The sequence below is a fragment of the Pleurodeles waltl genome, chromosome 1_1 (assembly GCF_031143425.1).
Source record: "Pleurodeles waltl isolate 20211129_DDA chromosome 1_1, aPleWal1.hap1.20221129, whole genome shotgun sequence".
NCBI lineage: Eukaryota > Metazoa > Chordata > Amphibia > Caudata > Salamandridae > Pleurodeles > Pleurodeles waltl.
The window spans coordinates 21,907,956-21,933,757 of NC_090436.1; the positions used below are offsets into that span (position 1 = coordinate 21,907,956).

General features: G+C 51.2%; 1 protein-coding gene across 1 annotated transcript in view; it reads left to right on the plus strand.

Moving 5' to 3' along the window:
- The first annotated feature begins 20,451 nt into the window (after nucleotides 1-20,451).
- LOC138288344 (coagulation factor XI-like) overlaps nucleotides 20,452-25,802 on the plus strand; it is a 214,565-nt gene continuing 209,214 nt past the window's right edge. Inside the window, exon 1 of the mRNA XM_069229921.1 lies at nucleotides 20,452-20,537. The gene's annotated coding sequence lies outside the window, so the exon portion shown is untranslated. The remainder of the gene's footprint in view (nucleotides 20,538-25,802) is intronic.

Here is a 25,802-nt window from a genome sequence, read left to right on the forward strand (position 1 = left end):
CTCTCTTCCTCTGGTACCCAGTATCATTCACACCCTTCTCCCACACTTCTAACCCACCCCAGCCCCTCCCTCTATTCCATTGGTACCCAGTATCATTCACGCCCTTCTCCTACATTTCTACCCCACCCCAGCATCTCCCTCTCTTCCAATGGTACCCAGTATCATTCATGCCCTCTCCCACACTTCTGCCCCACCCCAGCACCTTCCTCTGTTCCATTGGTACCCAGTATCGTTCATGCCCTTCTCTCACACTTCTACCCCACCCCAGCACCTCCCTCTCTTCCATTGGTACTCAGTATTATTCATGCCCTTCTCAAACACTTCTACCCCACCCCAGCACCTCCCTCTCTTCCATTGGTACCCAGTATTATTCATGCCCTTCTCCCACACTTCTACCCCACCCCAGCACCTCCCTCTCTTCCATTGGTACCCAGTATCATTCATGCCCTTCTCCCACACTTCTACCCCACCCCAGCACCTCCCTCTCTCCCATTGGTACCCAGCATCATTCATGCCGTTCTGCCACACCTCTACCTCAACCCAGCGCCTCCCTCTCTTCCATTATTAAACAGAATGATTGCATTCCCTTCTTCCATGCTCTCACCCTACCCCAGCACCTCCCTCTCTTACATTGGTACCCAGTATCATTCACGCCCTTCTTCCACACTTCTACCCCACCCCAGTACCTCCCTCTCTTCCATTGGTACCCAGTATCATTCATGCCCTTCTCCCACACTTCTACCGCATCCCAGCACCTCCCTCTCTTCCTCTGGTACCCAGTATCATTCACACCCTTCTCCCACACTTCTAACCCGCCCCAGCCCTTCCCTCTATTCCATTGGTACCCAGTATCATTCACGCCCTTCTCCCACACTTCTACCCCACCCCAGCATCTCCCTCTCTTCCAATGGTACCCAGTATCATTCATGCCCTCTCCCACACTTCTGCCCCACCCCAGCACCTCCCTCTCTTCCATTGGTCACCAGTATCATTAATGCCCCTCTCCCACACTTCTACCCCACCCCAGTACCTCCCTCTCTTCCATTGGTACCCAGTATCATTCATGCCTTTCTGCCACACTTCTACCCCACCCCAGCACCACCCTCTCTTCCTCTGGTACCCAGTATCATTCACACCCTTCTCCCACACTTCTAACCCACCTACCTCTCTTCCATTTGTACCCAGTATCATTCACGCCCTACTCCCACACTTCTGCCCAACCCCAGCACCTCCCTCTCTTCCATTGGTACCCAGTATCATTCATGCCATTCTCTCACACTTCTACCCCACCCCAGCACCTCCCACTCTTCCATTGGTACCCAGTATCATTCATGCCCTTCTCCCACACTTCTACCCCACCCCAGCACCTCCCTCTCTTCCATTGGTACCCAGTATCATTCATGCCCTTCTCCCACACTTCTACCCCACCCCAGCCCCTCCCTCTCCTCCATTGTTACCCAGTATCTTTCCGGTCCTCTCCCACACTTCTACCCCACCCCAGCACCTCCCTTTCTTCCATTGGTACCCAGTATCATTCATGCCCTTCTCTCACACTTCTACCCCACCCCAGCACCTCCCTCTCTTCCATTGGTAACAAGTATTATTCATGCCCTTCTCCCACACTTCTACCCCACCCCAGCACCTCCCTCTCTTCCATTGGTACCCAGTATTATTCATGCCCTTCTCCCACACTTCTACCCCACCCCAGCACCTCCCTCTCTTCCATTGGTACCCAGTATCATTCATGCCCTTCTCCCACACTTCTACCCCACCCCAGCACCTCCCTCTCTCCCATTGGTACCCAGTATCATTCATGCCCTTCTCCCACACTTCTACCCCACCCCAGCACCTCCCTCTCTTCCATTGGTACCAAGTATAATTCATTCCCTTCTCCCACACTTCTACCCCACCCCAGCACCTCCCTCTCTTCCATTGGTACCCAGTATCATTCACGCCCTTCTACCACACTTCCAACCCACCCCAGCACCTTCCCTCTCTTCCATTGGTACCCAGCATCATTCATGCCCTTCTCCCACACTTCTAACCCACCCCAGCACCTGCCCTATCTTCCATTGGTACCCAGCATCATTCATGCCCTTCTGCCACACCTCTACCTCAGCCCAGCGCCTCCCTCTCTTCCATTATTAAACAGAATGATTGCATTCCCTTCTTCCATGCTCTCACCCCACCCCAGCACCTCCCTCTCTTCCATTGGTACCCAGTATAATTCACGCCCTTCTCCCACACTTCTACCCCACCCCAGTACCTCCCTCTGTTCCATTGGTACCCAGTATCATTCATGCCCTTCTCCCACATTTCTACCCCACCCCAGCACCTCCCTCTCTTCCTCTGGTACCCAGTATCATTCACACCCTTCTCCCACACTTCTAACCCACCCCAGCACCTCCCTCTCTTCCATTGGTACCCAGTATCATTCACGCCCTTCTCCCACACTTCTACCCAACCCCAGCACCTCCCTCTCTTCCATTGGTACCTAGTATCATTCATGCCCTTCTCCCACACTGCTACCCCACCCTGGCACCTCCCTCTCTTCCATTGGTACCCAGCATCATTCATGCCCTTCTCCCACACTTCTACCCCACCCCAGCTCCTACCTCTCTTCCATTGGTACCCAGTATCATTCATGCCCTTCTCCCACACTTCTACCCCACCCCAGCACCTCCCTCCCCTCAATTGTTACCCAGTATGTTTCCGGTCCTCTCCCATATTTCTACCCCACCCCAGCACCTCCCTCTCTTCCATTGGTACCCAGTATCATTCATGCCCTTCTCTCACACTTCTACCCCACCCCAGCACCTCCCTCTCTTCCATTGGTACTCAGTATTATTCATGCCCTTCTCCCACACTTCTACCCCCCCCAGCACCTCCCTCTCTTCCATTGGTACCCAGTATCATTCATGCCCTTCTCCCACATTTCTACCCCACCCCAGCACCTCCCTCTCTTCCTCTGGTACCCAGTATCATTCACACCCTTCTCCCACACTTCTAACCCACCCCAGCACCTCCCTCTCTTCCATTGGTACCCAGTATCATTCACGCCCTTCTCCCACACTTCTACCCAACCCCAGCACCTCCCTCTCTTCCATTGGTACCTAGTATCATTCATGCCCTTCTCCCACACTGCTACCCCACCCTGGCACCTCCCTCTCTTCCATTGGTACCCAGCATCATTCATGCCCTTCTCCCACACTTCTACCCCACCCCAGCTCCTACCTCTCTTCCATTGGTACCCAGTATCATTCATGCCCTTCTCCCACACTTCTACCCCACCCCAGCACCTCCCTCCCCTCAATTGTTACCCAGTATGTTTCCGGTCCTCTCCCATATTTCTACCCCACCCCAGCACCTCCCTCTCTTCCATTGGTACCCAGTATCATTCATGCCCTTCTCTCACACTTCTACCCCACCCCAGCACCTCCCTCTCTTCCATTGGTACTCAGTATTATTCATGCCCTTCTCCCACACTTCTACCCCCCCCAGCACCTCCCTCTATTCCATTGGTACCCAGTATCATTCACGCCCTTCTCCTACATTTCTACCCCACCCCAGCATCTCCCTCTCTTCCAATGGTACCCAGTATCATTCATGCCCTCTCCCACACTTCTGCCCCACCCCATCACCTTCCTCTGTTCCATTGGTACCCAGTATCGTTCATGCCCTTCTCTCACACTTCTACCCCACCCCAGCACCTCCCTCTCTTCCATTGGTACTCAGTATTATTCATGCCCTTCTCAAACACTTCTACCCCACCCCAGCACCTCCCTCTCTTCCATTGGTACCCAGTATTATTCATGCCCTTCTCCCACACTTCTACCCCACCCCAGCACCTCCCTCTCTTCCATTGGTACCCAGTATCATTCATGCCCTTCTCCCACACTTCTACCCCACCCCAGCACCTCCCTCTCTCCCATTGGTACCCAGCATCATTCATGCCGTTCTGCCACACCTCTACCTCAACCCAGCGCCTCCCTCTCTTCCATTATTAAACAGAATGATTGCATTCCCTTCTTCCATGCTCTCACCCTACCCCAGCACCTCCCTCTCTTACATTGGTACCCAGTATCATTCACGCCCTTCTTCCACACTTCTACCCCACCCCAGTACCTCCCTCTCTTCCATTGGTACCCAGTATCATTCATGCCCTTCTCCCACACTTCTACCGCATCCCAGCACCTCCCTCTCTTCCTCTGGTACCCAGTATCATTCACACCCTTCTCCCACACTTCTAACCCGCCCCAGCCCTTCCCTCTATTCCATTGGTACCCAGTATCATTCACGCCCTTCTCCCACACTTCTACCCCACCCCAGCATCTCCCTCTCTTCCAATGGTACCCAGTATCATTCATGCCCTCTCCCACACTTCTGCCCCACCCCAGCACCTCCCTCTCTTCCATTGGTCACCAGTATCATTAATGCCCCTCTCCCACACTTCTACCCCACCCCAGTACCTCCCTCTCTTCCATTGGTACCCAGTATCATTCATGCCTTTCTGCCACACTTCTACCCCACCCCAGCACCACCCTCTCTTCCTCTGGTACCCAGTATCATTCACACCCTTCTCCCACACTTCTAACCCACCTACCTCTCTTCCATTTGTACCCAGTATCATTCACGCCCTACTCCCACACTTCTGCCCAACCCCAGCACCTCCCTCTCTTCCATTGGTACCCAGTATCATTCATGCCATTCTCTCACACTTCTACCCCACCCCAGCACCTCCCACTCTTCCATTGGTACCCAGTATCATTCATGCCCTTCTCCCACACTTCTACCCCACCCCAGCACCTCCCTCTCTTCCATTGGTACCCAGTATCATTCATGCCCTTCTCCCACACTTCTACCCCACCCCAGCCCCTCCCTCTCCTCCATTGTTACCCAGTATCTTTCCGGTCCTCTCCCACACTTCTACCCCACCCCAGCACCTCCCTCTCTCCCATTGGTACCCAGTATCATTCATGCCCTTCTCCCACACTTCTACCCCACCCCAGCACCTCCCTCTCTTCCATTGGTACCCAGTATCATTCATGCCCTTCTCCCACACTTCTACCCCACCCCAGCACCTCCCTCTCTCCCATTGGTACCCAGTATCATTCATGCCCTTCTCCCACACTTCTACCCCACCCCAGCACCTCCCTCTCTTCCATTGGTACCAAGTATAATTCATTCCCTTCTCCCACACTTCTACCCCACCCCAGCACCTCCTTCTCTTCCATTGGTACCCAGTATCATTCACGCCCTTCTACCACACTTCCAACCCACCCCAGCACCTTCCCTCTCTTCCATTGGTACCCAGCATCATTCATGCCCTTCTCCCACACTTCTAACCCACCCCAGCACCTGCCCTATCTTCCATTGGTACCCAGCATCATTCATGCCCTTCTGCCACACCTCTACCTCAGCCCAGCGCCTCCCTCTCTTCCATTATTAAACAGAATGATTGCATTCCCTTCTTCCATGCTCTCACCCCACCCCAGCACCTCCCTCTCTTCCATTGGTACCCAGTATAATTCACGCCCTTCTCCCACACTTCTACCCCACCCCAGTACCTCCCTCTGTTCCATTGGTACCCAGTATCATTCATGCCCTTCTCCCACACTTCTACCGCATCCCAGCACCTCCCTCTCTTCCTCTGGTACCCAGTATCATTCACACCCTTCTCCCACACTTCTAACCCGCCCCAGCCCTTCCCTCTATTCCATTGGTACCCAGTATCATTCACGCCCTTCTCCCACACTTCTACCCCACCCCAGCATCTCCCTCTCTTCCAATGGTACCCAGTATCATTCATGCCCTCTCCCACACTTCTGCCCCACCCCAGCACCTCCCTCTCTTCCATTGGTCACCAGTATCATTAATGCCCCTCTCCCACACTTCTACCCCACCCCAGTACCTCCCTCTCTTCCATTGGTACCCAGTATCATTCATGCCTTTCTGCCACACTTCTACCCCACCCCAGCACCACCCTCTCTTCCTCTGGTACCCAGTATCATTCACACCCTTCTCCCACACTTCTAACCCACCTACCTCTCTTCCATTTGTACCCAGTATCATTCACGCCCTACTCCCACACTTCTGCCCAACCCCAGCACCTCCCTCTCTTCCATTGGTACCCAGTATCATTCATGCCATTCTCTCACACTTCTACCCCACCCCAGCACCTCCCACTCTTCCATTGGTACCCAGTATCATTCATGCCCTTCTCCCACACTTCTACCCCACCCCAGCACCTCCCTCTCTTCCATTGGTACCCAGTATCATTCATGCCCTTCTCCCACACTTCTACCCCACCCCAGCCCCTCCCTCTCCTCCATTGTTACCCAGTATCTTTCCGGTCCTCTCCCACACTTCTACCCCACCCCAGCACCTCCCTCTCTCCCATTGGTACCCAGTATTATTCATGCCCTTCTCCCACACTTCTACCCCACCCCAGCACCTCCCTCTCTTCCATTGGTACCCAGTATCATTCATGCCCTTCTCCCACACTTCTACCCCACCCCAGCACCTCCCTCTCTCCCATTGGTACCCAGTATCATTCATGCCCTTCTCCCACACTTCTACCCCACCCCAGCACCTCCCTCTCTTCCATTGGTACCAAGTATAATTCATTCCCTTCTCCCACACTTCTACCCCACCCCAGCACCTCCTTCTCTTCCATTGGTACCCAGTATCATTCACGCCCTTCTACCACACTTCCAACCCACCCCAGCACCTTCCCTCTCTTCCATTGGTACCCAGCATCATTCATGCCCTTCTCCCACACTTCTAACCCACCCCAGCACCTGCCCTATCTTCCATTGGTACCCAGCATCATTCATGCCCTTCTGCCACACCTCTACCTCAGCCCAGCGCCTCCCTCTCTTCCATTATTAAACAGAATGATTGCATTCCCTTCTTCCATGCTCTCACCCCACCCCAGCACCTCCCTCTCTTCCATTGGTACCCAGTATAATTCACGCCCTTCTCCCACACTTCTACCCCACCCCAGTACCTCCCTCTGTTCCATTGGTACCCAGTATCATTCATGCCCTTCTCCCACATTTCTACCCCACCCCAGCACCTCCCTCTCTTCCTCTGGTACCCAGTATCATTCACACCCTTCTCCCACACTTCTAACCCACCCCAGCACCTCCCTCTCTTCCATTGGTACCCAGTATCATTCACGCCCTTCTCCCACACTTCTACCCAACCCCAGCACCTCCCTCTCTTCCATTGGTACCTAGTATCATTCATGCCCTTCTCCCACACTGCTACCCCACCCTGGCACCTCCCTCTCTTCCATTGGTACCCAGCATCATTCATGCCCTTCTCCCACACTTCTACCCCACCCCAGCTCCTACCTCTCTTCCATTGGTACCCAGTATCATTCATGCCCTTCTCCCACACTTCTACCCCACCCCAGCACCTCCCTCCCCTCAATTGTTACCCAGTATGTTTCCGGTCCTCTCCCATATTTCTACCCCACCCCAGCACCTCCCTCTCTTCCATTGGTACCCAGTATCATTCATGCCCTTCTCTCACACTTCTACCCCACCCCAGCACCTCCCTCTCTTCCATTGGTACTCAGTATTATTCATGCCCTTCTCCCACACTTCTACCCCCCCCCAGCACCTCCCTCTCTTCCATTGGTACCCAGTATTATTCATGCCCTTCTCCCACACTTCTACCCAACCCCAGCACCTCCCTCTCTTCCATTGGTACCGAGTATCATTCATGCCCTTCTCCCACACTTCTACCCCACCCCAGCACCTCCCTCTCTCCCATTGGTACCCAGTATCATTCATGCCCTTCTCCCACACTTCTACCCCACCCCAGCACCTCCCTCTCTTCCATTGGTACCCAGTATCATTCATGCCCTTCTCCCACACTTCTACCCCACCCCAGCACCTCCCTCTCTTCCATTGGTACCCAGTATCATTCATGCCCTTCTCCCACACTTCTACCCCACCCCAGCACCTCCCTCTCTTCCATTGGTACCCAGTATCATTCACGCCCTTCTACCACACTTCCAACCCACACCAGCACCTGCCCTCTCTTCCATTGGTACCCAGCATCATTCATGCCCTTCTCCCACACTTCTAACCCACCCCAGCACCTGCCCTATCTTCCATTGGTACCCAGCATCATTCATACCCTTCTGCCACACCTCTACCTCAACCCAGCGCCTCCCTCTTTTCCATTATTAAACAGAATGATTGCATTCCCTTCTTCCATGCTCTCACCCCACCCCAGCACCTCCCTCTCTTCCATTGGTACCCAGTATCATTCACGCCCTTCTCCCACACTTCTACCCCACCCCAGTACCTCCCTCTCTTCCATTGGTACCCAGTATCATTCATGCCCTTCTCCCACACTTCTACCCCATCCCAGCACCTCCCTCTCTTCCTCTGGTACCCAGTATCATTCACACCCTTCTCCCACACTTCTAACCCGCCCCAGCCCCTCCCTCTATTCCATTGGTACCCAGTATCATTCACGCCCTTCTCCCACATTTCTACCCCACCCCAGCATCTCCCTCTCTTCCAATGGTACCCAGCATCATTCATGCCCTCTCCCACACTTCTGCCCCACCCCAGCACCTCCCTCTCTTCCATTGGTAACCAGTATCATTAATGCCCCTCTCCCACACTTCTACCCCACCCCAGTACCTCCCTCTCTTCCATTGGTACCCAGTATCATTCATGCCTTTCTCCCTCACTTCTACCCCACCCCACCCCAGCACCTCCCTCTCTTCCTCTGGTACCCAGTATCATTCACACCCTTCTCCCACACTTCTAACCCACCCCAGCACCTCCCTCTCTTTAATTTGTACCCAGTATCATTCACGCCCTTCTCCCACACTTCTACCCAACCCCAGCACCTCCCTCTCTTCCATTGGTACCCAGTATCATTCATGCCATTCTCCCACACTTCTACCCCACCCTAGCACCTCCCTCTCTTCCATTGGTACCCAGTATCATTCATGCCCCTCTCTCACACTTCTACCCAACCCAAGCACCTACCCTCTCTTTCATTGGTACCCAGTAACATTCACAACCTTCTCCCACACTTCTACCCCACGCCAGCACCTCCCTCTCTTCCATTGGTACCCAGTATCATTCACACCCTTCTCCTACACTGCTACCCCACCCTGGCACCTCCCTCTCTTCCATTGGTACCCAGTATCATTCATGCCCGTCTCCCACTCTTCTACCCCACCCCAGCACCTCCCTCTCTTCCATTGGTACCCAGTATCATTCATGCCCTTCTCTCACACTTCTACCCCAACCCAGCACCTCCCTTTCTTCCATTGGTACCCAGTATCATTCATGCCCTTCTCCCACACATCCACCCCACCCCAGCACCTCCCTCTCTTCCATTGGTACCCAGTATCATTCTCGCCCTTCTACCACACTTCCAACCCACACCAGCACCTGCCCTCTCTTCCATTGGTACCCAGCATCATTCATGCCCTTCTCCCACACTTCTAACCCACCCCAGCACCTGCCCTATCTTCCATTGGTACCCAGCATCATTCATGCCCTTCTGCCACACCTCTACCTCAACCCAGCGCCTCCCTCTCTTCCATTATTAAACAGAATGATTGCATTCCCTTCTTCCATGCTCTCACCCCACCCCAGCACCTCCCTTTCTTCCATTGGTATCCAGTATCATTCATGCCCCTCTCTCACACTTCTACCCCACCCGAGCACCTCCCTCTCTTCCATTGGTACCCAGTATCATTCATGCCCTTCTCCCACACTGCTACCCCACCCTGGCACCACCCTCTCTTCCATTGGTACCCAGTATCATTCATGCCCTTCTCCCACACTTCTACCCCACCCCAGCTCCTACCTCTCTTCCATTGGTACCCAGTATCATTCATGCCCTTCTCCCACACTTCTACCCCACCCCAGCACCTCCCTCCCCTCCATTGTTACCCAGTATGTTTCCGGTCCTCTCCCATATTTCTACCCCACCCCAGCACCTCCCTCTCTTCCATTGGTACCCAGTATCATTCATGCCCTTCTCTCACACTTCTACCCCACCCCAGCACCTCCCTCTCTTCCATTGGTACTCAGTATTATTCATGCCCTTCTCCCACACTTCTACCCCCCCCAGCACCTCCCTCTCTTCCATTGGTACCCAGTATTATTCATGCCCTTCTCCCACACTTCTACCCAACCCCAGCACCTCCCTCTCTTCCATTGGTACCGAGTATCATTCATGCCTTTCTCCCACACTTCTACCCCACCCCAGCACCTCCCTCTCTCCCATTGGTACCAAGTATCATTCATGCCCTTCTCCCACACTTCTACCCCACCCCAGCACCTCCCTCTCTTTCATTGGTACCCAGTATCATTCATGCCCTTCTCCCACACTTCTACCCCACCCCAGCACCTCCCTCTCTTCCATTGGTACCCAGTATGATTCACGCCCTTCTACCACACTTCCAACCCACACCAGCACCTGCCCTCTCTTCCATTGGTACCCAGCATCATTCATGCCCTTCTCCCACACTTCTAACCCACCCCAGCACCTGCCCTATCTTCCATTGGTACCCAGCATCATTCATGCCCTTCTGCCACACCTCTACCTCAACCCAGCGCCTCCCTCTCTTCCATTATTAAACAGAATGATTGCATTCCCTTCTTCCATGCTCTCACCCCACCCCAGCACCTCCCTCTCTTCCATTGGTACCCAGTATCATTCACGCCCTTCTCCCACACTTCTACCCCACCCCAGTACCTCCCTCTCTTCCATTGGTACCCAGTATCATTCATGCCCTTCTCCCACACTTCTACCCCATCCCAGCACCTCCCTCTCTTCCTCTGGTACCCAGTATCATTCACACCCTTCTCCCACACTTCTAACCCGCCCCAGCCCCTCCCTCTATTCCATTGGTACCCAGTATCATTCACGCCCTTCTCCCACATTTCTACCCCACCCCAGCATCTCCCTCTCTTCCAATGGTACCCAGTATCATTCATGCCCTCTCCCACACTTCTGCCCCACCCCAGCACCTCCCTCTCTTCCATTGGTAAACAGTATCATTAATGCCCCTCTCCCACACTTCTACCCCACCCCAGTACCTCCCTCTCTTCCATTGGTACCCAGTATCATTCATGCCTTTCTCCCTCACTTCTACCCCACCCCACCCCAGCACCTCCCTCTCTTCCTCTGGTACCCAGTATCATTCACACCCTTCTCCCACACTTCTAACCCACCCCAGCACCTCCCTCTCTTTAATTTGTACCCAGTATCATTCACGCCCTTCTCCCACAGTTCTACCCAACCCCAGCACCTCCCTCTCTTCCATTGGTACCCAGTATCATTCATACCATTCTCCCACACTTCTACCCCACCCTAGCACCTCCCTCTCTTCCATTGGTACCCAGTATCATTCATGCCCCTCTCTCACACTTCTACCCAACCCAAGCACCTACCCTCTCTTTCATTGGTACCCAGTAACATTCACAACCTTCTCCCACACTTCTACCCCACGCCAGCACCTCCCTCTCTTCCATTGGTACCCAGTATCATTCACACCCTTCTCCTACACTGCTACCCCACCCTGGCACCTCCCTCTCTTCCATTGGTACCCAGTATCATTCATGCCCGTCTCCCACTCTTCTACCCCACCCCAGCACCTCCCTCTCTTCCATTGGTACCCAGTATCATTCATGCCCTTCTCTCACACTTCTACCCCAACCCAGCACCTCCCTTTCTTCCATTGGTACCCAGTATCATTCATGCCCTTCTCCCACACATCCACCCCACCCCAGCACCTCCCTCTCTTCCATTGGTACCCAGTATCATTCACGCCCTTCTACCACACTTCCAACCCACACCAGCACCTGCCCTCTCTTCCATTGGTACCCAGCATCATTCATGCCCTTCTCCCACACTTCTAACCCACCCCAGCACCTGCCCTATCTTCCATTGGTACCCAGCATCATTCATGCCCTTCTGCCACACCTCTACCTCAACCCAGCGCCTCCCTCTCTTCCATTATTAAACAGAATGATTGCATTCCCTTCTTCCATGCTCTCACCCCACCCCAGCACCTCCCTTTCTTCCATTGGTACCCAGTATCATTCATGCCCCTCTCTCACACTTCTACCCCACCCGAGCACCTCCCTCTCTTCCATTGGTACCCAGTATCATTCATGCCCCTCTCTCACACTTCTACCCAACCCAAGCACATACCCTCTCTTTCATTGGTACCCAGTAACATTCACAACCTTCTCCCACACTTCTACCCCACGCCAGCACCTCCCTCTCTTCCATTGGTACCCAGTATCATTCATGCCCTTCTCCCACACTGCTACCCCACCCTGGCACCTCCCTCTCTTCCATTGGTACCCAGTATCATTCATGCCCTTCTCCCACACTTCTACCCCACCCCAGCTCCTACCTCTCTTCCATTGGTACCCAGTATCATTCATGCCCTTCTCCCACACTTCTACCCCACCCCAGCACCTCCCTCCCCTCAATTGTTACCCAGTATGTTTCCGGTCCTCTCCCATATTTCTACCCCACCCCAGCACCTCCCTCTCTTCCATTGGTACCCAGTATCATTCATGCCCTTCTCTCACACTTCTACCCCACCCCAGCACCTCCCTCTCTTCCATTGGTACCGAGTATCATTCATGCCCTTCTCCCACACTTCTACCCCACCCCAGCACCTCCCTCTCTCCCATTGGTACCCAGTATCATTCATGCCCTTCTCCCACACTTCTACCCCACCCCAGCACCTCCCTCTCTTCCATTGGTACCCAGTATCATTCATGCCCTTCTCCCACACTTCTACCCCACCCCAGCACCTCCCTCTCTTCCATTGGTACCCAGTATCATTCACGCCCTTCTACCACACTTCCAACCCACACCAGCACCTGCCCTCTCTTCCATTGGTACCCAGCATCATTCATGCCCTTCTCCCACACTTCTAACCCACCCCAGCACCTGCCCTATCTTCCATTGGTACCCAGCATCATTCATACCCTTCTGCCACACCTCTACCTCAACCCAGCGCCTCCCTCTCTTCCATTATTAAACAGAATGATTGCATTCCCTTCTTCCATGCTCTCACCCCACCCCAGCACCTCCCTCTCTTCCATTGGTACCCAGTATCATTCACGCCCTTCTCCCACACTTCTACCCCACCCCAGTACCTCCCTCTCTTCCATTGGTACCCAGTATCATTCATGCCCTTCTCCCACACTTCTACCCCATCCCAGCACCTCCCTCTCTTCCTCTGGTACCCAGTATCATTCACACCCTTCTCCCACACTTCTAACCCGCCCCAGCCCCTCCCTCTATTCCATTGGTACCCAGTATCATTCACGCCCTTCTCCCACATTTCTACCCCACCCCAGCATCTCCCTCTCTTCCAATGGTACCCAGCATCATTCATGCCCTCTCCCACACTTCTGCCCCACCCCAGCACCTCCCTCTCTTCCATTGGTAACCAGTATCATTAATGCCCCTCTCCCACACTTCTACCCCACCCCAGTACCTCCCTCTCTTCCATTGGTACCCAGTATCATTCATGCCTTTCTCCCTCACTTCTACCCCACCCCACCCCAGCACCTCCCTCTCTTCCTCTGGTACCCAGTATCATTCACACCCTTCTCCCACACTTCTAACCCACCCCAGCACCTCCCTCTCTTTAATTTGTACCCAGTATCATTCACGCCCTTCTCCCACACTTCTACCCAACCCCAGCACCTCCCTCTCTTCCATTGGTACCCAGTATCATTCATGCCATTCTCCCACACTTCTACCCCACCCTAGCACCTCCCTCTCTTCCATTGGTACCCAGTATCATTCATGCCCCTCTCTCACACTTCTACCCAACCCAAGCACCTACCCTCTCTTTCATTGGTACCCAGTAACATTCACAACCTTCTCCCACACTTCTACCCCACGCCAGCACCTCCCTCTCTTCCATTGGTACCCAGTATCATTCACACCCTTCTCCTACACTGCTACCCCACCCTGGCACCTCCCTCTCTTCCATTGGTACCCAGTATCATTCATGCCCGTCTCCCACTCTTCTACCCCACCCCAGCACCTCCCTCTCTTCCATTGGTACCCAGTATCATTCATGCCCTTCTCTCACACTTCTACCCCAACCCAGCACCTCCCTTTCTTCCATTGGTACCCAGTATCATTCATGCCCTTCTCCCACACATCCACCCCACCCCAGCACCTCCCTCTCTTCCATTGGTACCCAGTATCATTCTCGCCCTTCTACCACACTTCCAACCCACACCAGCACCTGCCCTCTCTTCCATTGGTACCCAGCATCATTCATGCCCTTCTCCCACACTTCTAACCCACCCCAGCACCTGCCCTATCTTCCATTGGTACCCAGCATCATTCATGCCCTTCTGCCACACCTCTACCTCAACTCAGCGCCTCCCTCTCTTCCATTATTAAACAGAATGATTGCATTCCCTTCTTCCATGCTCTCACCCCACCCCAGCACCTCCCTTTCTTCCATTGGTATCCAGTATCATTCATGCCCCTCTCTCACACTTCTACCCCACCCGAGCACCTCCCTCTCTTCCATTGGTACCCAGTATCATTCATGCCCCTCTCTCACACTTCTACCCAACCCAAGCACATACCCTCTCTTTCATTGGTACCCAGTAACATTCACAACCTTCTCCCACACTTCTACCCCACGCCAGCACCTCCCTCTCTTCCATTGGTACCCAGTATCATTCATGCCCTTCTCCCACACTGCTACCCCACCCTGGCACCTCCCTCTCTTCCATTGGTACCCAGTATCATTCATGCCCTTCTCCCACACTTCTACCCCACCCCAGCTCCTACCTCTCTTCCATTGGTACCCAGTATCATTCATGCCCTTCTCCCACACTTCTACCCCACCCCAGCACCTCCCTCCCCTCCATTGTTACCCAGTATGTTTCCGGTCCTCTCCCATATTTCTACCCCACCCCAGCACCTCCCTTTCTTCCATTGGTACCCAGTATCATTCATGCCCTTCTCCCACACGTCTACCCCACCCCAGCACCTTCCTCTCTTCCATTGGTACCCAGTATCATTCATGCCCCTCTCTCACACTTCTACCCCCCCCAGCACCCCCCTCTCTTCCATTGGTACCCAGTATCATTCATGCCCTTCTCCCACACTTCTACCCAACCCCAGCACCTCCCTCTCTTCCATTGGTACCGAGTATCATTCACAACCTTCTCCCACACTTCTACCCCACCCCAGCACCTCCCTCTCTCCCATTGGTACCCAGTATCATTCATGCCCTTCTCCCACACTTCTACCCCACCCCAGCACCTCCCTCTCTTCCATTGGTACCCAGTATCATTCATGCCCCTCTCTCACACTTCTACCCCACCCCAGCACCTCCCTCTCTTCCATTGGTACCCAGTATCATTCATGCCCCTCTCTCACACTTCTACCCAACCCAAGCACCTACCCTCTCTTTCATTGGTACCCAGTAACATTCACAACCTTCTCCCACACTTCTACCCCACCCCAGCACCTCCCTCTCTTCCCTTGGTACCCAGTATAATTCATTCCCTTCTCCCACACTTCTACCCCACCCCAGCACCTCCTTCTCTTCCATTGGTACCCAGTATCATTCACGCCCTTCTACCACACTTCCAACCCACCCCAGCACCTTCCCTCTCTTCCATTGGTACCCAGCATCATTCATGCCCTTCTCCCACACTTCTAACCCACCCCAGCACCTGCCCTATCTTCCATTGGTACCCAGCATCATTCATGCCCTTCTGCCACACCTCTACCTCAGCCCAGCGCCTCCCTCTCTTCCATTATTAAACAGAATGATTGCATTCCCTTCTTCCATGCTCTCACCCCACCCCAGCACCTCCCTCTCTTCCATTGGTACCCAGTATAATTCACGCCCTTCTCCCACACTTCTACCCCACCCCAGTACCTCCCTCTGTTCCATTGGTACCCAGTATCATTCATGCCCTTCTCCCACACTTCTACCCCACCCCAGCACCTCCCTCTCTTCCTCTGGTACCCAGTATCATTCACACCCTTCTCCCACACTTCTAACCCACCCCAGCCCGTCCCTCTATTCCATTGGTACCCAGTATCATTCACGCCCTTCTCCCACACTTCTACCCCACCCCAGCATCTCCCTCTCTTCCATTGGTACCCAGTATCATTCATGCCCTCTCCCACACTTCTGCCCCACCACAGCACCTCCCTCTCTTCCATTGGTAACCAGTATCATTAATGCCCCTCTCCCACACTTCTACCCCACCCCAGTACCTCCCTCTCTTCCATTGGTACCCAGTATCATTCATGCCCTTCTCCCACACTTCTACCCCACCCCAGCACCTCCTTTCTTCCTCTGGTACCCAGTATCATTCACACCCTTCTCCCACACTTCTAACCCACCCCAGCACCTCCCTCTCTTCCATTGGTACCCAGTATCATTCACGCCCTTCTCCCACACTTCTACCCAACCCCAGCACCTCCCTCTCTTCCATTGGTACCCAGTATCATTCATGCCCTTCTCCCACACTGCTACCCCACCCTGGCACCTCCCTCTCTTCCATTGGTACCCAGCATCATTCATGCCCTTCTCCCACACTTCTACCCCACCCCAGCTCCTACCTCTCTTCCATTGGTACCCAGTATCATTCATGCCCTTCTCCCACACTTCTACCCCACCCCAGCACCTCCCTCCCCTCCATTGTTACCCAGTATGTTTCCGGTCCTCTCCCATATTTCTACCCCACCCCAGCACCTCCCTCTCTTCCATTGGTACCCAGTATCATTCATGCCCTTCTCTCACACTTCTACCCCACCCCAGCACCTCCCTCTCTCCCATTGGTACCCAGTATCATTCATGCCCTTCTCCCACACTTCTACCCCACCCCAGCACCTCCCTCTCTTCCATTGGTACCCAGTATCATTCATGCCCTTCTCCCACACTTCTACCCCACCCCAGCACCTCCCTCTCTTCCATTGGTACCCAGTATCATTCACGCCCTTCTACCACACTTCCAACCCACACCAGCACCTGCCCTCTCTTCCATTGGTACCCAGCATCATTCATGCCCTTCTCCCACACTTCTAACCCACCCCAGCACCTGCCCTATCTTCCATTGGTACCCAGCATCATTCATACCCTTCTGCCACACCTCTACCTCAACCCAGCGCCTCCCTCTCTTCCATTATTAAACAGAATGATTGCATTCCCTTCTTCCATGCTCTCACCCCACCCCAGCACCTCCCTCTCTTCCATTGGTACCCAGTATCATTCACGCCCTTCTCCCACACTTCTACCCCACCCCAGTACCTCCCTCTCTTCCATTGGTACCCAGTATCATTCATGCCCTTCTCCCACACTTCTACCCCATCCCAGCACCTCCCTCTCTTCCTCTGGTACCCAGTATCATTCACACCCTTCTCCCACACTTCTAACCCGCCCCAGCCCCTCCCTCTATTCCATTGGTACCCAGTATCATTCACGCCCTTCTCCCACATTTCTACCCCACCCCAGCATCTCCCTCTCTTCCAATGGTACCCAGCATCATTCATGCCCTCTCCCACACTTCTGCCCCACCCCAGCACCTCCCTCTCTTCCATTGGTAACCAGTATCATTAATGCCCCTCTCCCACACTTCTACCCCACCCCAGTACCTCCCTCTCTTCCATTGGTACCCAGTATCATTCATGCCTTTCTCCCTCACTTCTACCCCACCCCACCCCAGCACCTCCCTCTCTTCCTCTGGTACCCAGTATCATTCACACCCTTCTCCCACACTTCTAACCCACCCCAGCACCTCCCTCTCTTTAATTTGTACCCAGTATCATTCACGCCCTTCTCCCACACTTCTACCCAACCCCAGCACCTCCCTCTCTTCCATTGGTACCCAGTATCATTCATGCCATTCTCCCACACTTCTACCCCACCCTAGCACCTCCCTCTCTTCCATTGGTACCCAGTATCATTCATGCCCCTCTCTCACACTTCTACCCAACCCAAGCACCTACCCTCTCTTTCATTGGTACCCAGTAACATTCACAACCTTCTCCCACACTTCTACCCCACGCCAGCACCTCCCTCTCTTCCATTGGTACCCAGTATCATTCACACCCTTCTCCTACACTGCTACCCCACCCTGGCACCTCCCTCTCTTCCATTGGTACCCAGTATCATTCATGCCCGTCTCCCACTCTTCTACCCCACCCCAGCACCTCCCTCTCTTCCATTGGTACCCAGTATCATTCATGCCCTTCTCTCACACTTCTACCCCAACCCAGCACCTCCCTTTCTTCCATTGGTACCCAGTATCATTCATGCCCTTCTCCCACACATCCACCCCACCCCAGCACCTCCCTCTCTTCCATTGGTACCCAGTATCATTCACGCCCTTCTACCACACTTCCAACCCACACCAGTACCTGCCCTCTCTTCCATTGGTACCCAGCATCATTCATGCCCTTCTCCCACACTTCTAACCCACCCCAGCACCTGCCCTATCTTCCATTGGTACCCAGCATCATTCATGCCCTTCTGCCACACCTCTACCTCAACCCAGCACCTCCCTCTCTTCCATTATTAAACAGAATGATTGCATTCCCTTCTTCCATGCTCTCACCCCACCCCAGCACCTCCCTTTCTTCCATTGGTATCCAGTATCATTCATGCCCCTCTCTCACACTTCTACCCCACCCGAGCACCTCCCTCTCTTCCATTGGTACCCAGTATCATCCATGCCCCTCTCTCACACTTCTACCCAACCCAAGCACATACCCTCTCTTTCATTGGTACTCAGTAACATTCACAACCTTCTCCCACACTTCTACCCCACGCCAGCACCTCCCTCTCTTCCATTGGTACCCAGTATCATTCATGCCCTTCTCCCACACTGCTACCCCACCCTGGCACCTCCCTCTCTTCCATTGGTACCCAGTATCATTCATGCCCTTCTCCCACACTTCTACCCCACCCCAGCTCCTACCTCTCTTCCATTGGTACCCAGTATCATTCATGCCCTTCTCCCACACTTCTACCCCACCCCAGCACCTCCCTCCCCTCCATTGTTACCCAGTATGTTTCCGGTCCTCTCCCATATTTCTACCCCACCCCAGCACCTCCCTTTCTTCCATTGGTACCCAGTATCATTCATGCCCTTCTCCCACACGTCTACCCCACCCCAGCACCTCCCTCTCTTCCATTGGTACCCAGTATCATTCATGCCCCTCTCTCACACTTCTACCCCCCCCAGCACCCCCCTCTCTTCCATTGGTACCCAGTATCATTCATGCCCTTCTCCCACACTTCTACCCAACCCCAGCACCTCCCTCTCTTCCATTGGTACCGAGTATCATTCACAACCTTCTCCCACACTTCTACCCCACCCCAGCACCTCCCTCTCTCCCATTGGTACCCAGTATCATTCATGCCCTTCTCCCACACTTCTACCCCACCCCAGCACCTCCCTCTCTTCCATTGGTACCCAGTATCATTCATGCCCCTCTCTCACACTTCTACCCCACCCCAGCACCTCCCTCTCTTCCATTGGTACCCAGTATCATTCATGCCCCTCTCTCACACTTCTACCCAACCCAAGCACCTACCCTCTCTTTCATTGGTACCCAGTAACATTCACAACCTTCTCCCACACTTCTACCCCACGCCAGCACCTCCCTCTCTTCCATTGGTCCCCAGTATCATCCATGCCCTTCTACCACACTTCTACCTCAACCCAGCGCCTCCCTCTCTTCCATTAATAAACAGAATCATTGGATTCCCTTCTTCCATGCTCTCACCCCAGCCCAGCACCTGCCCTCTCTTCCACTTGTAACCAATATCATCCCACGCATTTCATCAGTTTCCTTCTCTTTTCTAAGAACCTCCTTTCTGTAGCCAGAACACTTCTTTCTCTCACACTCCTACACCAGTCCTCCCCACTCTCTTACCTCTGCCCTCCCCTCTGCACCTGACGATCCCCCCTGCCTCTCCTCCAGTACACGGGTTGGTTCCCTCCAGCCCTCCCCCTCTCTTACCTCCTCTGCTCTCCCCTCTGCACGTGCCCTCCGCTGCCCCTCCTCCAGTACACGGGCTGGAGCCCTCCCCTCCCTCTTACCTCCTCTGCCCTCCCCTCCGCACCTGAACCCCCCCGCTGCCCCTCCTCCAGTACACAGGCTGGGTCCCTCCTGTGTCTCTCACACTCCTACCCCAGCCCTCCCCTCCCTCTTACCTCCTCTGCCCTCCCCTCTGCACCTGACCCCCCCACTGCCTGTCCTCCAGTACACAGGCTGGTTCCCTCCACCCCTCCCCTCTCTTACCTCCTCTGCCCTCCCCTCCGCACCTGACCCCCGCTGCCCCTCCTCCAGTACACGGGCTGGGTCCCTCCAGCCCTCCCCTCTCTCTTACCTCCTCTGCCCTCCCCTCTGCACCTGACTCCCCTCGCTGCCTCTCCTCCAGTACACGGGCTGGTTCCCTCCTGTCCCAGCACACAGGAGCAGTCACAGGTGCTCACAGAGGCCAGCACTGCACACAGGTAAGACACCAACAGCTTCTCTCCCCCTACCCATCCTCCTCCCAGCAGCTGTCAGCCAGCCTCGGGAGGTCTGCAATCTTGTCTCCCTGGCAGGCTTTCCAATGGAAAAAGTGAATCCTGCGGGCGGAAATCTCCCTTTTATGCTGATAATGGAAATGGCACAAAGATGTCCTGCAGAGAGAGGCTAAGTGTTTGTTCAGAAGTGCACAGTACACCCTGATAATCCTCCCATTAGAAATGGGGTTCACTGTGCTGTTTAGAAGGGTCACAAATATGGTTGGAAGAGACAGGTGTGCACTGCACAAGAGTCCCTGATAATCCCCCATTGGAAATGGGAGATAGGGGTGCTCTGTGTTGTTTAGAAGGGTCTCAGTGTGTACCCTAAGTTCCTTACCTGTAGGGGTATCTATCTTTGGACTCAGGTTTGATTCTGACATTTGTGAAACCTGCCCTAATGACTTGATTACTATTCTTTAGGAGAGAGACATATATCCCAGGTATCTTCAACATTATTACAAATACTTCCATTACTGCTAATTCTTCTTCTACCCCTAATAATTCTCCACCTACCACCTTTTGACTTCTGTGGACCCCCACTTTATCATTACTGGAACCCTGAGACCCCCACTGAATCTTTATTGGAATCCAGGGCCCTCCCACTGAGTTATTACTGAAAGCTGGGGCCCTAATATGTTAATAATATTTAATTTTCTAAGCAGTCATGGACCCCCTGAGGAGGCCACATATTGGTAACCACTGACCTACACGATACTACGACTGCTGTTCCACTAGTGCTGCTGTTACTACTGGTCTGACTATTAAAATAATAGTGTTATGATTCCTACTAACACTGCTACTGTCAGCATGAGTACTAATACCTCTACTGCTACAACGGTGCCTACTCCTGCTAGTACTGGTATGGCTATCACAACATGTAGGGTTATGATTCCTACAAATACTACTACTGTCAGCGTGGCTAATAATACCTCTACTGCAACTACTGCTCCTACTCCTGATACTACTAGTCTGACTATTACAGATAATAGTGCTATGATTCCCACTAAAACTGCTATCTGTGTGAGTACTAATACCTCTACTGCTACAACTGCACCTACTCCCACTAGTACCAGTATGACTTTAATAACTAGTAGTGTTATAATTCCTACTAATACTACTACGGTCAGCATGAGTACCAATACCTCTACGGTTTGTACTCCTGCTACTACTCGTATGACTATTACAGCCAATAGTGTTATGATTCCTACTAACACTACTACTATGAGCATGAGTACTAATACCTCTACTGCTACAATTGGCCCTACTCCTGCTGCTGCTATTTATGGTATTTCTTCCATCACCAAAAGTATGAATATTACATTTAATGTTATTGGTCCATCCACCACTAATGGGACTACTTCTATTAGTAACAGTAATGCTTCTGCTGATGGGACTACTGCTATTGCCCATAATACTAATATTGGGTTTCATGCTATTACTGATACTCCCATACTGCTACTATTGCTGCTGCTGCCATTGCTATACTGTGACAGTTAGTACCACTATTATGAATACTAATTCTTTCAAAACTACTACTAATGTTTCTGCTTCTACACTGTCACTACAAAAATGAATACTATGTTTACCTTATTAATGCTACTGCTGCTACTTCTACTACTAATACTGATGGTTACTGCTGCCACTGCTAATTATACTATCTCTACTATTACTAATGGGAGCATCAGTGCTACGTCTGATACTGCTCATGTTATTACCACTGCTACTGCTTCTGATACTACTACTATCAGTATTAATACTAATGTGACCTTCAATGCTTCATCTGATTCTAATTGTGGTACTATTCCCAGTGGTACCACTGATGCTACTAGTGATACTACTGTCACTATTATTATTGATGCAACCTTTAATGCTACCTCTGATACTACTCATGCTACTACCACTGCTACTACTAGTGACACTACTAAAGTTATTTTAGTAATGCAACCTTCAATGCAAATTATGATACTCTTCAGACTACCACTGGTACTGCTACCACTGGTACTGCTAGTGATACTACTATCACTATTACTAATGTAAACTTTAATACTACTTCTGATACTATTTGTGCTAATACTCCTAATAATACTACCACTGCTGCTACTAATGATACTGCTATCACTATTACTAATGTGACCTTCAATGCGTCTTCTGATACTACTCACACTACTACTCGTACTGATGCTACCACTGCTGCTACTAGTGATACTACTACTATCACTATTATTTCTAATGCGACCTTTAATACTACTCTGATGCTACTTGTGCTACTACTCCTACTAATACTGCCACAGCTACTAGTGATACAACTACTATCACTATTATTACTAATGTGACCTTCAATGCGTCCTCTGATACTACTCACACTACTACTCATACTGATGCTACCACTGCTGCTACTAGTGATACTACTACTATTATTACTAATGCAATCTTCAATACTACTCTGATGCTACTTGTGCTACTACTCCTACTAATACTGCCACAGCTACTAGTGATACAACTACTATCACTATTATTACTAATGTGACCTTCAATGTGTCTTCTGATACTACTCACACTACTACTCGTACTGATGCTACCACCGCTGCTACTAGTGATACTACTACTATCACTATTATTACTAATGCAACCTTCAATACTACTCTGATGCTACTTGTGCTACTACTCCTACTAATACTGCCACAGGTACTAGTGATACAACTACTATCACTAGTATTACTAATGTGACCTTCAATGTGTCTTCTGATACTACTCACACTACTACTCGTACTGATGCTACCACCGCTGCTACTAGTGATACTACTACTATCACTATTATTACTAATGTGACCTTCAATACTACTCTGATGCTACTTGTGCTACTACTCCTACTAATACTGCCACAGCTACTAGTGATACTACTATTATTATTATTATTACTAATGTGACCTTCAATACTACTCTGATGCTACTTGTGCTACTACTCCTACTAATACTGCCACAGCTACTAGTGATACTACTACTATCACTATTATTACTAATGTGACCTTCAATACTACTCTGATACTACTTGCACTACTACTCCTACTAATGCTGCCACTGCTACTAGTGATACTACTACTATCACTATTATTATTAATGCAACGTTCAATGTGTCTTCTGATACTACTCACACTACTACTCGCACTGATGCTACCACTGCTGCTACTAGTGATAATACTACTATCACTAATATTACTAATGCAACGTTCAATGTGTCTTCTGATACTACTCACACTACTACTCGCACTGATGCTACCACTGCTGCTACTAGTGATATTACTACTATCACTATTATTAGTAATGCGACCGTCACTGCTACTTCTGATACTGCTCACACTACTACTCATACTGATGCTACCAATGTTGCTACTAGTAATACTGTGAAATTGTAACTTTTACCCTTGTCTCCATCTTGGGCCTACTAGGCCCTGTGATGCTCAATGATAACAAGGCATGTTTGTTGAACAGCTCATGACCTGGATGAACCTTGTTTACTGTTCTTTTGTATCTTTGCTCGGAAAACACATTGTGTTGCAAGGCTTGCCATCAAGACAGCACTCATGAAATATCACTGCACGCTAGCCGGAGCAATATGTATGAAGAAATGTACTATCCTGTGTACGTGCCTCCTCTGTGGGATGGAAAGTTCCACCGTACAGTGTGAGACACATAGGCTATGTTCTGTAACTTCCTTTATCTATTTTATCTTACCTTATATGGTGTGATATAAAGCATTAACGGTAACACCTTCTTCAGTACCCAAGAACTGACCATATAGTAACGTCAAGAATTGATGTAATGGATGGACACGCCTTGTAGTTTGCAGGAATAAAAGATCATGTATTACTTCTTGTATTTAGACTGTTTGGACTTGGCCTCTCAAGCCACAGTCTCTGTGCATGTAAAAACAATTCTACTTTGTAACTTAAGGCTGGTTGGCCTTTGGTTTGTTCCTGAGCTAAAGGAGGCTGCAACAGTACTACTATCACTATTATCATTAATGCGACCTTCAATACTACTCTGATGCTACCTGTACTACTAATACTAATTCTGCCACTGCTACTAGTGATACTACTATCACTATTATTAGTAGTGCGACCTTCAATGTGTCTTCTGATAGTACTCACACTACTACTCATACTGATGCTGATGCTAGCGTTGCTGCTACGAGTGATACTACTACTACCACTAGTATTACTAATGTGATCTTCAATACTACTCTGATTCTACTTGTGCTACTATTCATAGTGCTACCACTGATGCTACTAATGATACTACTCTCACTACTATTATTGATGCAACCTTCAATGCTACCTCTGATACTTCTTATGCTACTACTAGTACACTACAAAAGTCAATATTAATAATGTAACCTTCAATGCGAATTCTGATACTACTAAGACTACTACTAGTACTGTTACCACTTGTACTACTAGTGATACTACTACTATCACTATTACTAATGTAAACTTTAATGCTACTTCTGATACTATTTGTGCTAATACTCTTAATGATGCTACCACTGCTGCTACTAATGATACTGCTATCACTATTACTAATGTGACCTTCAATGCCACTTCAGACACTACTCATACTACTACACCGACTGATGCTACCATTGTTGATACTAGTCAAACTACTACTATCACTATTTTTCCTAATACAATCTTCAATACTAAACTGATAATACTTGTGCTACTACGCCTCCTAATGCTGCCACTGCTACTACTGATACTACTTTGGTCACTATTGCAACCTTAAATGTGTCTTCTTATAAACCTCGCACTGCTACTCATAATGATGCTACCACTGCTGCTACTAATGATTCTACTATTAATACTATAATTACTAATGCGACCTTCAGTGCTACTTCTTGTACTACTCGCACTACTACTTGTACTGATGCTAACACTGCTGCTACTGGTGATAATACTACTATCACTATTATTACTAATGTGACCTTCAGTGCTGCTTCTGGTACTACTCGCACTACTACTCGTACTGATGCTACCACTGCTGCTACTAGTGATTCTACTATTAACACTATCATCACTAATACGACCTTCAGTGCTACTTCTGATACTACTCGCGCTACTACTCGTACTGATGCTACCACTGCTGCTACTGGTGATACTACTACTATCATTATTATTACTAATGTGACCTTCAGTGCTACTTCTGGTACTA